The sequence below is a fragment of the Zalophus californianus genome, chromosome 6, assembly GCF_009762305.2.
Source record: "Zalophus californianus isolate mZalCal1 chromosome 6, mZalCal1.pri.v2, whole genome shotgun sequence".
In the NCBI taxonomy this organism is placed as follows: Eukaryota; Metazoa; Chordata; class Mammalia; order Carnivora; family Otariidae; genus Zalophus; species Zalophus californianus.
The window spans coordinates 76,765,592-76,778,646 of NC_045600.1; the positions used below are offsets into that span (position 1 = coordinate 76,765,592).

General features: G+C 37.5%; 1 protein-coding gene and 1 pseudogene across 7 annotated transcripts in view; one reads left to right on the forward strand and one right to left on the reverse strand.

Annotated features, from left to right (window-relative positions):
• Positions 1–13,055, forward strand: part of FMN1 (formin 1) — a 443,362-nt gene that overhangs the window by 211,348 nt on the left and 218,959 nt on the right. The window lies entirely within an intron of this gene.
• On the reverse strand, positions 5,991–6,824 carry LOC113909823 (annotated as a pseudogene).

The window sequence follows — 13,055 nt, forward strand, 5'->3', positions numbered from 1 at the left end:
TCATTCAATTTCAACATTTTTGCCTGCCCATCACCTTTTCAAGGTCATAAGGTTGTCTAATACTTTTCTGCTCCTTTCCTCTCTCTTGTCTCTGCAAGATTTCAAATTGCATCCAGGATTTATAAATAGAGCTTGAGAGATTCATTTTTTTCAGATGAGATTTTCCTAGACTTGAGAGATATGGATCAGTGTCCAAAGTGACTCTTTTGTGACCTAGACTCAAATATTGGACTCCTACATCATCACTCACTTCTTGCTCATTAGCAATCTAATTACCTTAAAAAAAAAAAAATGGAGAGACAGAGGCTGCCAGCTATCAGGAGTATCTCTTGGAGTGATTTTACAATTTTTTCCTCCAACCTGCAACCAAATACCACCCATAACAAAAGATTATTTTTAAATACGATTACTGAGAAGCTGTGAATGCTGCTGGAGGATTTTGCATAGCAAACCCCTTAAAAATTGGCTTTTAAAACCAATTATATCCAGAAACAGAAAGACAAATGTTTCCTTCTTTATACACTCCATCTTTTAGTATTGGACTGTTGGGTGCTTTCATCACAGGTACATCATATTTGGGTTTAATTCTGCACTTTTATTCTTACCTATGTTATGCTCATATGAAAATATGAAAAGCACGTGAAAGAAAAATAAAAGAAGGTGATCGAGAAGGAAACAGGCATTTGCTTTTATATTTGACAACTATAGTTGAGATTGCAGGATTTTTTTTTAATTTTATTTTATTATGTTAATCACCATACATTACACCATTAGTTTTTGATGTAGTGTTCCATGATTCATTGTTTGCATATAACACCCAGTGCTCCATTCGATTGCAGGATGTTTTAACATAGTAAAATTGGACCAAGAAAAATGATCTTCATGTCCCATCTTTATAAAAACCAAAATTCCTTTCTTTCAAACACCTCCATGACTCTAATCTGTTTCATATGTGTATTAACACTGTATTCAAGGACATGCAGTCAGAGAGCTTTCTACTGCTCTGATGTGTGGGTGAGGGAAAGGTGATGGTCCAACACTGAGATTCCTCGTAATCTAAATATTTATGTGTATGTAGTTTGTAGTTATTGAGAATGGATGACTGCTGTGGGCACTGGAGCCAGTTCATTCCTTTCATGAAGGGTGCATGGCACAAAGCCGGCAGGCTGAAACTCTTGTAGCTGGCAGATACAATCCATGAGACAGCAGCACGTTGTTGGTATAAAACCCTCCAGCAGGCATGGAGTTTGACAGACATTATATAGCTGGCCCTGTATCGTCATTCACCTGTGTATTTCATTACTCAGTTTTGAATGACTTGTGAAGAAATTATGTAGGAATTTTCAGGTAATAGTGCCCCTGTCTTTTCACATCATTAATATGTGCAGCTGTAACATTTAAAATAGAAAAATTGGTGGAGAGAAAATTACAGCCATCTCAACCTCTCTGTCAAAATAAATTTGAAGAGACATTTAAACTTTGCACAGAATAGTTAAACATTTATTTTGCAAACATTTCATGAGTGATGCTCAATGTTTGATCACTTAGGAAATGAGAATTCTTATTTAAATTTGTATCTTGCAATTACTGGAAAGCTGAAAAAATGTGATTCTTGTAACAATGATCCTTTCGAAAAGCCCGAATTATGGAGATGAATATCAGTCCAACGTAATATAGTTTAATCTAAGGTTAGAAGGGGTACTGCAGGAGGAAAACAAGAATGTGGTTTGTCTATATTCCAGGAGAAAAGAATCAAGTCAAAATGAGACCTGATCTTTTCCAAGTTATTGTGTGCATCATACTTGAGTGTAATTTCACATGCATCCTGATGTTCCAAGTATCATGAAAAATCTAGTAATCAGAATAAATGTTCTGCCAAATTCCATTTATTGTCTTAACTCTTAAAGGCAGTGAGCACCCTAGATTTATAAATATATAATTAATATTCCTATTAAAAAATAAACCCACATAGGGGATTTACATTTTTCTTAATCCATGTTTACACAAAGAAGAGATCAGTTTTTAAATATTACATCAGATCTTTGTGAGCTCAAATTAATCAGTGTGATACTTTGCCAAAACTGTTTCTAAAAATGATGTGTATTGATGCCCTATGGTCAGGGAGCCTTCTTTGCAGTTTTAGAATTCCCTGACCATTATTCTAGGCCTCTCTGCTTTCAAGAATAGGTACTACAGATGTACTTTGTCACTTGTTTACTGTCAACCTATATACATCCTCAATTGCAAGGACTCCAAATGAAGCAAGCATAGCTCTAGAAACATTTCTGCCTCTTCCAAGATAGGTCTGTAACTGGAGATGTTTATTATTAAACTTGATTGCTTATGTACAGAAACTCAGAAAGAGCCTAGCCGTCTTGAAGAATAAAGCAGTCACCCACGTTGTCACAGGTGCTGTTTCAAGGCTTTTTGTCAATCAAGGCATTTCTGTGACTCCTTTTCCAGTCACTTTGGTGTCTGTCCCAGTGAAGGAAGGTTGGAAAATAAATCATAACACTTGAATCCACATGGAATAACTCACATTTGTGACTTTCTCAATGATTTTAAAGTGTAAATATTATTAGGAACTATAAAAATTCATGCCAATAAAAGTGGGTGTATTCAAAATAATGGCATTATTAATGTCTTTGGGATAGAATGTTTATTTTGACTAATTTGGGGTCAGTTTGTCAACTCTCATCTAGGTCCTGTACATATTGTAAAGTTACTCAGTCTGGAGGTCCACTGAATGAGACAAAGTTAACCAGATCTGGATGGAGATGGACCTGTAACTTTGGACTTGGGAATTTCATGAAGCTTGTTGGAAAGAATACAGTCTCACATCGGATATGCACTTATCAGCTAGGACCTACTTAAGGGGCGATAGCAGTAATCCTACAAATCAGGGGGCTTTCATCACATTTGTAACAGGCCCTGCATGGGCACTGCTCAGTAATTCCTTCCTCTTGCTCTTCCCTTTGCTAACTGAATGCAGAAGTTTTATAGGCACAATAGCCTCAGGGACTTCTTGGCTGGGGACATTGGAAAATTCATTTATTCAACAACTCTCTGAATGCCTTTACAGACCAGGCGCTCTTCATGCTTCTAGGACTACATCAGTGAACAAGGGAGACAAAACATGAGTCCTCTTAGCTTGTTGTAACTGAGGTATTTGGAAGATGGAAGGAGGAAGGGAAGGTGGCAGTAGGCAGAGTAATTGCAAGGTAGGAAGAGGACCAGGGTGCTATACTCTCAGAGAAAACAAGAGGGGCAGTTCTCAAGTTCAGCTGCAGAGTCCCAAAGGGGAATGAGGAAAAACCCACCAAACTGGGTAACTCAGGAAGCCATTCAACGTGGTTTTTGTGAGCCTTTTCAGTAAAATGGTGGTGATTTAGACTGGATTTTTCAGAAATTACACAAAGGGTATGGTAAAAATGCAAAGACAGAAGATAACCACAAATCTTTTAGAGCAACACTTGTCAACAAACATAATGGGAGATTTTTTCTTGAGGATGGGGCAGGGTTAAGGCAGGTGTTCTCATTTTTTGTGAGGGGGCAGAAGTGAGAAGAAGGACTCAAGCACTTTTTAGGTGGGGGTAAAAGGCAAGAGAGATACCTGTCAATGAACATGTAAAATATTGCTTGAGAAGAATTTTGACACATAAACATTGTGTCTTGTACATAAGCTATATCCTAGCTTTTCATTGTATGATACGATTCTAGTGTATTGAATGTGCATTCTCAGGGTATTTGGCTCCTACCTAATGCATTTTATTTAGAAAGAAAGGTTGACTTTTATTTAACCGCATTAAGTTCACCTTTTTCTCTAAGGCCACCATTTAAGCTTATATATCAACTTATATACAGGAGACACATGGGTTGTGCTAGTAGCTTCCAACTGACAATGCACTATAAACCCAGCTAGTTACTATTAATTGCATCCAATAGTAAATAAACTCTGCAGTATTTTTCAGTCAGAGTTTTTCTTGATTTCTTCTCAGTACATTATTCTGAGATCTTTCACCTTCCATGAAAAGTATATTAGAAAGCAAGATAGATAATGTCATCCTCGTTTTACAGAATAGAATTTGCAGCCTACAACGCTGTTGGAATAATAGGCCTCCTACACCTTGGAGACCCTGTGAGGATAAGAGGAAACTACTCTAATTGCCCTGTGGAATAGACTGTTTTGATAGTTTTGTGTTTTTTTTTTCGCCCCTAGTAACAGAGACACCACCTATCAATCTATCACAAACCCAAGGCACACTTTTAACCTAATACCTTGAAACTTGCTTTGGAGGCTTGTTTAGAAAAACATTAATAGAGAAAACTCTTCAAGTTGGCCTGGGAATAGAAGATGTTAGATCCTTTTTACTTACAGAAGCAGAGAAGCAGGACCTTGTATCCTTGAAAACACTTGGTGATCAACTACAATGAGAACATCAGACTCGTCATAAATAACGTGATAGGAAAGAGACTGACAGAGGAGAAGTAATGAGACATCACAGTGTTAAAGGCAACGTAACATCCTGCCTAGCACTCTGAGCTCTTAGTAGATGTTGTTCACTCCCTGGCCATGTTGTCACTTAGTGGTGATGTGAGAGTGATGCTGAATGTGGCCGCACTGGGGTCTTAGCTGGTCACCACTAACCCCATCCCAGATCTGACCTAGACAGAGAAAGTTTCAGAACCTGGGCCACAGATGTGAAAATGCTATAACATTGATGAGAAAGTTTAAACTTTTATGTTAGGGAAGCTGGACTTTGTTCTAGGTACTTCTTTAGATGCTTTTGGGACTCATCTTACTCTGTGTCTGTTGTAATGAGTTTTCTCAAAAGAGAGATTTTGTTGCAAACAAACTCTTGCTTGGAAGTCCAACTGTTAAGTGGCATTTTATTAGTGTGTATTTATTTTACAGCCTTAAATTTATACACATGTATACATATTACTTACTATAATATCAATCTGTAACTGCTTTTTTTTTAATTGAGATTATTTTATGCACAATAAAAATCACCCTTGATAGTGTACAAGTTTTGACAAATCCATGCAGTCATGTAACCATAACCACAATCAGGACATAGAACATTCCATCACCATAAAAAATTCCTCTGTGTCCCTTGGAAGACATCCTCTCTCCTGACCTCAGGCCCCTGGCAACCATTCCTGCTTTTTCTTTCCCTATAGCTCTGACTTGCCCAGAATGTGATATGAATGGAATCATATGGTATAGTATGTGGCCTTTTGAGTCCAGTTTCTTAACACATTTGAGATTCATCCATATTATTTCTAATTAGATTTTACTTTGTGCATGTACCACCATTTGTTTATCCTTTCCCAGGTGAAGAACACGTGGGTGGCTTCCAATTTTGGCAATTGGGTCCTCCCCAAAAAAAAAAAAAAAAAAAAAAAATTAAACTAATAGGATTAAACTAAACTCTCTCTCTAGAGAGAGAGAGAGAGAGAGAGGGATTTATTTTAAGGAATGGCTCATGCAGTTATGGAGCCTGACAAGTCCCAAGATCTCCCAGGTGAGTTGACACGCTGGAGATCCAGGAGAGTGGGTGCTATAGCTCGAGCCTGAGGGCCAAAAATCTTGAGACCTAGGAGGAGCCAGTGTTGATGATTTCATTCCATGGCAGGAAGAAACTAATGTCTCAGTTCAAAGGAAGTTAGGCAGGAGGAGTTTTTTCTTAGCAGGAGAGTGAACCTTTTTGTTCTATTCAGGTCTTCAACTGATTGGATGGTACCCACCCCCATTAGGGAGAGCAATCTTCTTTACTCAGTCTACTGATTGATTCAAATGTTAATCTCATCTAAAAACACCCTCAAAGAACACCCAGTGGCCCAGTCAGGTTGACACACAAAATTAACCCTCATGGGTGATTATTAATAAAACTGCTAAAAACGTATGTGTATGGATTGTCATGTGAACATGTTCTTTTTTAATTCACATAAAGTTTAATCAGTCAAGTTAATGAAAATATCAAAATTTTTGAGTTAGTGTATGGCAGCAGAAATTTAATTTTTGTTGCAAACAATACAGTATTTGGTGTTTCCATCACTGACAAGCTATGCTGCAGATAGAGCAATGGCACTGAATCTCAGTTCATCAGGGTCACGTTCCATAAACTTCTTGCAAACTTCTATGGCATCCTCTAATAAAGTTTCATCGCTAGTTTCCCCATGGTTAATTGGAAACTGTTTCCGTGCATCTAATTCATAGAGATGCCCCCTACACGAACTAATGCAATAAAATGAAGATCTACTTTTTCATCTATACTTGGTGCCTCAGTCTCACCTTCATGGGCACTGGTCTCATGAGTGACTCGAATAGTGTCATAGTTCTCTAGGTATCTGGCTCGTTCTTCAGGACTCATTGACACAGACTCCTCAAGGAATTTTTTCAAGGTTGATCCAGATTCAAAGTGCATCTTGTCTTCATTATTGTTGGCAATAGCATGGATCAGTCCAATTGTTCCACAGGCATTGCTGATTGTCTGCTTCATGAAATATACTGATGATGTAACATCTTGTCCCTGAGATTTTATTTTTTCCTCCTCCTCTGTTCTGAATACTTCATACTTTTCTGTAATAGGGAAGAGAAGTAACACTGCACACACTGGTCTTGGTACCATGCTAAGGAGTTCAGGATCCATTCCATATACATCAACAAACTGCCAGTTAGGATGTAGACCTAATTGTTTGAGAAACTGGTTGGTGACCTCGGGATTGGCCTCCAGTAGGGGCCAGTGCTGACCCTCCATTACCGCTCTGCCCTGGCCCCTCTCCAGGTCTGACAGCCACCGCCGTCACAGCTGCCGCCACTTCCGCCCCCCCCCCCCCCCATGTGAACATGTTTTAATTCACTTGGGCAAATACTTAGAAGTGGGATTGTTGGGTCACATGGCAAGTGTGTATTTAGCTTTATAAGAAATAGCCAAATTGTTTTCTCAAGTAGCCGTGCCATTTTACATTCCCATTGGTCACCTAGGAGAGTTCCAGTTGCTCCACATCCTCCCGAGCCCTTGGTATTGTCAGATGGGTCAGTTTTCCTCTCTCCCCCTCCCTTCCTTTCAATAAATATGTAGTGGTATCTCATTGTGGTTTGGTTTAAGGGATGTCAAACATCTTTTTTATGTGCTTAAATGTTATCCATATATCTTCTTTCATGAGCACATTTGAATCATTTGCCCATTTTGGAAGGAGGAGGTTGTTTTTTAAATTTTTGTTTTAACAGAGTTCTTTTTATGTTCTGGGTACAAGTTCTTTGTCAGATACGTATTTTGTGGATAATTTTCTCCCAGTCTGAGGTTTATGTTTTATTTTAACAGTGCCTTGCCAAAATTGGACTTTTGAAAAAATCCAATTTATCAATTTTTGTGATGGATTGTGCTTTTGATGGCATATTTAAGAACTCATTAAGAGTACACTTAATGTGTTGAGCACTGAGTAATGTATAGAATTGTTGAATCACTATATTGTACACCTGAAATTAACACTGCATGTTACTTATACTTCAATTTTTTTAAAAAAAGTAAAAGAACTCTGCCTACACCAAGGTCATAAAGGTCCTCTCATATGTTTTCATGAAGATGCTTTTTTGATAAAAACAAATTTGAATTTAGGAGTTTTAAATTTAGAGTTTTCAATAAGCCACAGCATCCAATTACTTTATTTTACTAGAAGAAAGTCACAAAAATCACATTTTATAAAATATATAGTTAAAAATGGAATTAAAAACTTTTTTCCCTTAAAATCCTAAGGTTGTATTCAGTTAAAACAATCCTTAAGATTGAAACATGTATTATAGGAAATTTTTATGTCAAATTAATAACAAGAATGGCTGCAAATATTTTTATTTTTTTATTTTAATTTTTTTAATTTTTTAATTTTTTGCATCCTGCTTTTTTTTTTTTTTTTTGACAGAGAGAGACACAGAGAGGGAACACAAGCAGGGAGAGTGGGAGAGGGAGAAGCAGGCTTCCTGCTAAGCAGAGAGCCTGATGTGGGGCTTGATCCCAGGACCCTGGGATCCAACACTTAACGACTGAGCCACCCAGGCACCCCTTTTTTAAATTTTTTTTTCTTTTTTAAAGATGTTATTTATTTGTCAGAGAGAGAGAGAGACAGAGAGAAAGCACAAATGAGGGGGGCAGAGGGAGAGGGAGAAGCAGTATCCCCGCTGAGCAAGGAGCCCGATGCAGGACTCGATCCCAGGACCCTGGGATCCTGACCTGAGCCGAAGGCAGACACTTAACCGACTGAGCCACCCAGGCGTCCCTGGCTGCAATGATTTTTAATCATACACATTACTCTGTCAAAACACATCAAGTATAAAATTAAATGCCAAAATCACCTGTTTTTCTCCTCATTCTTTGCTGGTTATCACACAACAAACTATTTTGCCGTAGTAGGGGCCTGCACAGAGCAGATGAACCTGAGCCTTGGCTGTGCTTCATTGAATATGGTATCCGTGCTGCAGCAATATACTTATATGTATAAGGGCAAGCCTGAATTTTAAAAAAGAAAGAGACCAGTGTAGAGTTATAACTTTCCTAATCAATGAAATTTGTCTTCAGAACATCCAAATAGATCCCAAAACATGTCAGGGAAAACTTTGTAAAATTCCAGATTGCCAGAAAAACCAAAGAGAAAAACATAAACAAAGCCAAATACCTTAGTACTAGATGTGCTGTTGGTATTGAAATGTGTATTTTTTATATAACTTTCTGTATTTCTTAAAGTCCTTGCTGTTTTTAGGTTAAATATCCTTTTAAAATAACATTAAAACTAAGTGTTTGCAGAACTGCTCAGATACTCCATGGATCCCGAGACACCTGGTTTGTAAGCTTTCTGATCTTTTTCTAACCTGCTTATTTTACAGATGAAGACAATAGCCAGAGATAAGAAGGAAATTTGAGGTCGTACTGCAGTCTTATGCTGAACTAAATCCAGGCACTCTGACCACTATTTTAGTGTTTTTTCCATTACCTGACCCAGTCTCTCCAATTATCATAGAAAATATTTCTCCTTGGGTCCATTACTTAGAGAATAAAGACTATGCTTAATTTTGTGAGCCCTTTTCTGGCATCTCAATGTATATCTTGTACAATGAGTGTGCCTTTTGGCTGGGGTGAGCAATTTTTGGAAATTTAAGACATTTCCCTTCCTAGCTTCCTTAGAGGACATGTCCTAGACCAGAGCCCAGATCTTAATGAAAAACATATAAACCCTCTTGTTTGTTTTCCTTGTCGATTAGCCTATAATTTTAAATCCATTCAATGGCAGATTTATCAAGTGACTAATCCCTAGGAAGACTCAAAGTGGCAAGGAGAAGGTGGTTGTGGCCTAGGCACACATCATTGGTCATTTATTCAAAAATGTTAAGGTAGGAAGCCAAATACCTCCTTGATTACTCATTGGAAATATATTCAGGGAGGTTAGTTATAAGTGTTTGGGCCTGGAGTGGCCTGTTCCTGTGTAGTAGAAGCAACATGAATAACTTGGGATATCTTTGCTGGACAAATCAACCGGTGTGGTCTTGGTTTTCTTCAGTTCTCAAGGAAAATGTTATGTGTCCATAATAATAATGTAAAATCCATATAGCTCAGCTGTCTTGAAGATTGAAACTGACAAATATCTCTTCTCAGCTAGAATGTCTCAAAGTATGGATTGTTTCTTAATTATTATCATTTCTCTGACACTTTTCACAAGATCTCATGCATTATAGATGCTCATTAAAGCTTATTTGAACATTAGATGGTAGAGAGACTTTGGTATAAGTCAACAAGAGATAAGACTTGTTTCCAGTCTCTCTGGTTCATATAACACTATGAAGAGTAAGTCCATAAGTAGGAATTTGTCACAGTCTCTCCCCTGATCATATTCTTGCTACCAGAGAGCTATGACTTTGGGAAAGAGGTGGAAACCTTTTTCTAATCAGTAATCCCAGAGTTTATGCGAGTCACCTTTACTTTCAGTACCAGACAGAACTCAACAACTAGTCCCTCCTCACGTGCTCCCATTTGATAATGCTATTTAAGTGACCTAATACGACTTCTCACTTCAAGAAAAAAATACAAAGTTTGGGAGTATGTGAGGCAAATGTAACTGGGGAATCCACGTGACAGTTTCCAAAATGATACTATGAGACAGGTTGGCATCAGCCATAGGATGGTGTCCCTTCATAGACAGTGCATGAGTTGAGAAGGAAATATTGAAGTAATTGCTGTAATTACTTAAGTACCTCAGTTTGTTGCCACATTGGGGACCAGGATTTACCATTTGTTGCTTCTAGCTCACAGGTACTCTGCAATGGTCATACATACTTTATTGGACTAGCTGTAGTTCCAGTGGTGTTAACAATACAACATGAAATTCTACGTCCTCTCTCTTAAGAGAGGAGTTAGTGTGTTGGCTCATTGCCTAAAACTGTGCAGTCTTGGGTTTGCTCATTAGGTTTAGAATTACTTTTTGCAAAAATGAAGTCTGAAAATCATTTTCATGGATATCCCAAGGTACATCTATTCTGTGACTTACACTACATTTAGTGTTACTAATAACTTAGGAATAAAATGTTACCAGAATCCCCTGTGAGTAATGATTTTTTTTTTTTTTTTTATTCCACAAAAGCACTCTGGCTACAAATAAGTGTTGTTTTGTTTTGTTTCCCAGGTAGGAACCTCAGTCCAGATTTCAAAACTTCTTCTGTTTTACTTCCCCACTATTTCCTTGGATGATGATCCATGGTTATATTTGTTTATTTTTGAAGTATATTCCTGAATCCTCATAAAAACTATCAGATGGCAAAAATAATGCATGACTTTATCTAAACAGCAAACTGAGCCACTGGTGTGTTTTCAGAGCACCTTAATGAGTCTGTTTGAACTTGTGTGTACCTTTGCTTAATAATGAGAGTTTGGGACTCTATGTCCTCTATATGACTTAGACAATATTGTGCTTTAAATCTTTATCAAGCTTTCATGAGCAGAGCTGTATCCTAGGAAGTTTTGAGAGGAAGAGATATGATGAAGTCTTGGGTGTGGAAATTATTAGCATTTTCGAACTAAAGGAAAACTTACTAAGTATTTTAGATCTCTCATTTTAGATATTAATAAAATGAGGATTACAGGAAGTAAAAAATTCTGGAAGTCCAAGTAGCTCATGACTGAAATAACCAGGAGTAGAATCCAGATCTTTTGACCCTCAGCCAGTGCTTTCCATTTACATAGGAACCAAAAAACTTCAGATCTATTACTTACCCAGTGACTCCAGTTCTTTTCCAGAAGGATGGAGGGCAAATATTTTAAAGAAAGCATCTTTTGTCAGAAAGTATCTCTATTTTTGTGTTGGCATTCTGATTTCAGAGTACTGAATGGGAAGGATTATTAATAACTGAGGATCTGGGATAAGGTGAAAAACTCTCTAAAGTGAAAAGATCTGGATTTGAATCTATCTCATTGGCAATTTACTTACTGTCTCTATGCCCCTCTTCATCTTAAAAACAGTTACAGTACCAGCCTTGTCAGAGTTGTTGCCATAATTATAAACATTAATGTAATACAAATGCATTGTAAGCCATAGATTGTATGTAATGTTGTTAGTCAGTAATTATTATGACCGCTTTCTTACGCCAAAATAAAAAATAAGTTCAAAATGGGTTAAAGACCTAAATGTGAGACATGAAACCATAAAACTTCTTAAAGAAAACATAGTAATCTCTTGGACATCGGCCTTAGCAACACTTTTCTAGATATGACTCCTCAGGCAAGGGGAACAAAAGCAAAAATACACCATTGAGACTACACCAAAATAAAAAGCTTCTGCACAGTGAAGGAAACCATCAATAAAAAGAAAAGGCAACCTACTGAATGAGAGAAGATATTTGCAAATGATGTATACAATAAGGGTTAATATAAAAATATATATAAAGAACTTATATAACTCAACACCAAAAAAACCCCCAAATAATCTGACTTAAAAATGGGCAGAGAACCCGAATAGACATTTTCCCAGAGAAGACCTACAGCTAGCCAACAGACACATGAAAAGTTGCTCAACATCAGGGAGATGCAAATCAAAACCACAATGAGCTATCACCTCATGCCCGTCAGAATGACTAGAATCAAAAAAGACAAGAAACAACAAGTGTTGGTGAGGATGTGGACAGAAAGGAACCCTTGTGCACTGTTGGCAAGGATGTAAATGGGTGCAACCAGTATAGGAAAACAGTATGGGGTTTCCTCAGAAAATTAAAAATAGAAATACCAGAAAGAACAAAACAACTAACAGCAGAGATGTAGAAGCATCCCAAGTGTCCATCAATAGATGAATAAAGAAGATGTGAGATACATACACACACACACACACACACACATACAGGAATATTAGCCATAAAAATTAACTAGACCTTGGCATTTGTGACAACATGGATGGACCTAGAGGTCCATGCTAAGGTTATGCTAAGTGAAGTAAGTCAGAGAAAGATAAATACCATATAATTTTATTTATATGTCAAATCTAAAAAACAAAACAAAAACCAAACAGACCCATAAATACAGAGAACAAGCCTGTGGTTACCAGAGGGAAGGGTTTAGGGCAGGGGATGGGTAAAATGGGTGAAGGGGAGTGGGAGGTACAGGCTTCCAGTAATGGAATAAACCAGTCAGAGGGGTGAAAGGTATGACATAGGGAATATAGTCAGTGGTATTGTAAGAAGTATTGTATGGTGACAGATGGCAGCTACACACTTGTGGTGAGCACAGCATAACATACAGTGTTGTTGAATCACTATGTTGTACACCTGAAACTAACATCACATTGTGTGTCAGCTATTCTTCAATTTTAAACATTATTATGAAATACTATTATTTTAGCTACTATCAATTCAAAAATGGTAAAGTGGAAAGAGCATGCATTTAATATCAACCAGATTTAAGTTTCTTTGTCACCATTTTCCAGGCATGGGGTCTTACAGAAGTTAACACATCCCCCAGAATGTCTGCCTTACAGAGTTGCAAGGATTAAATTAAGGCATCTCGCATGGGGTCTAGCAC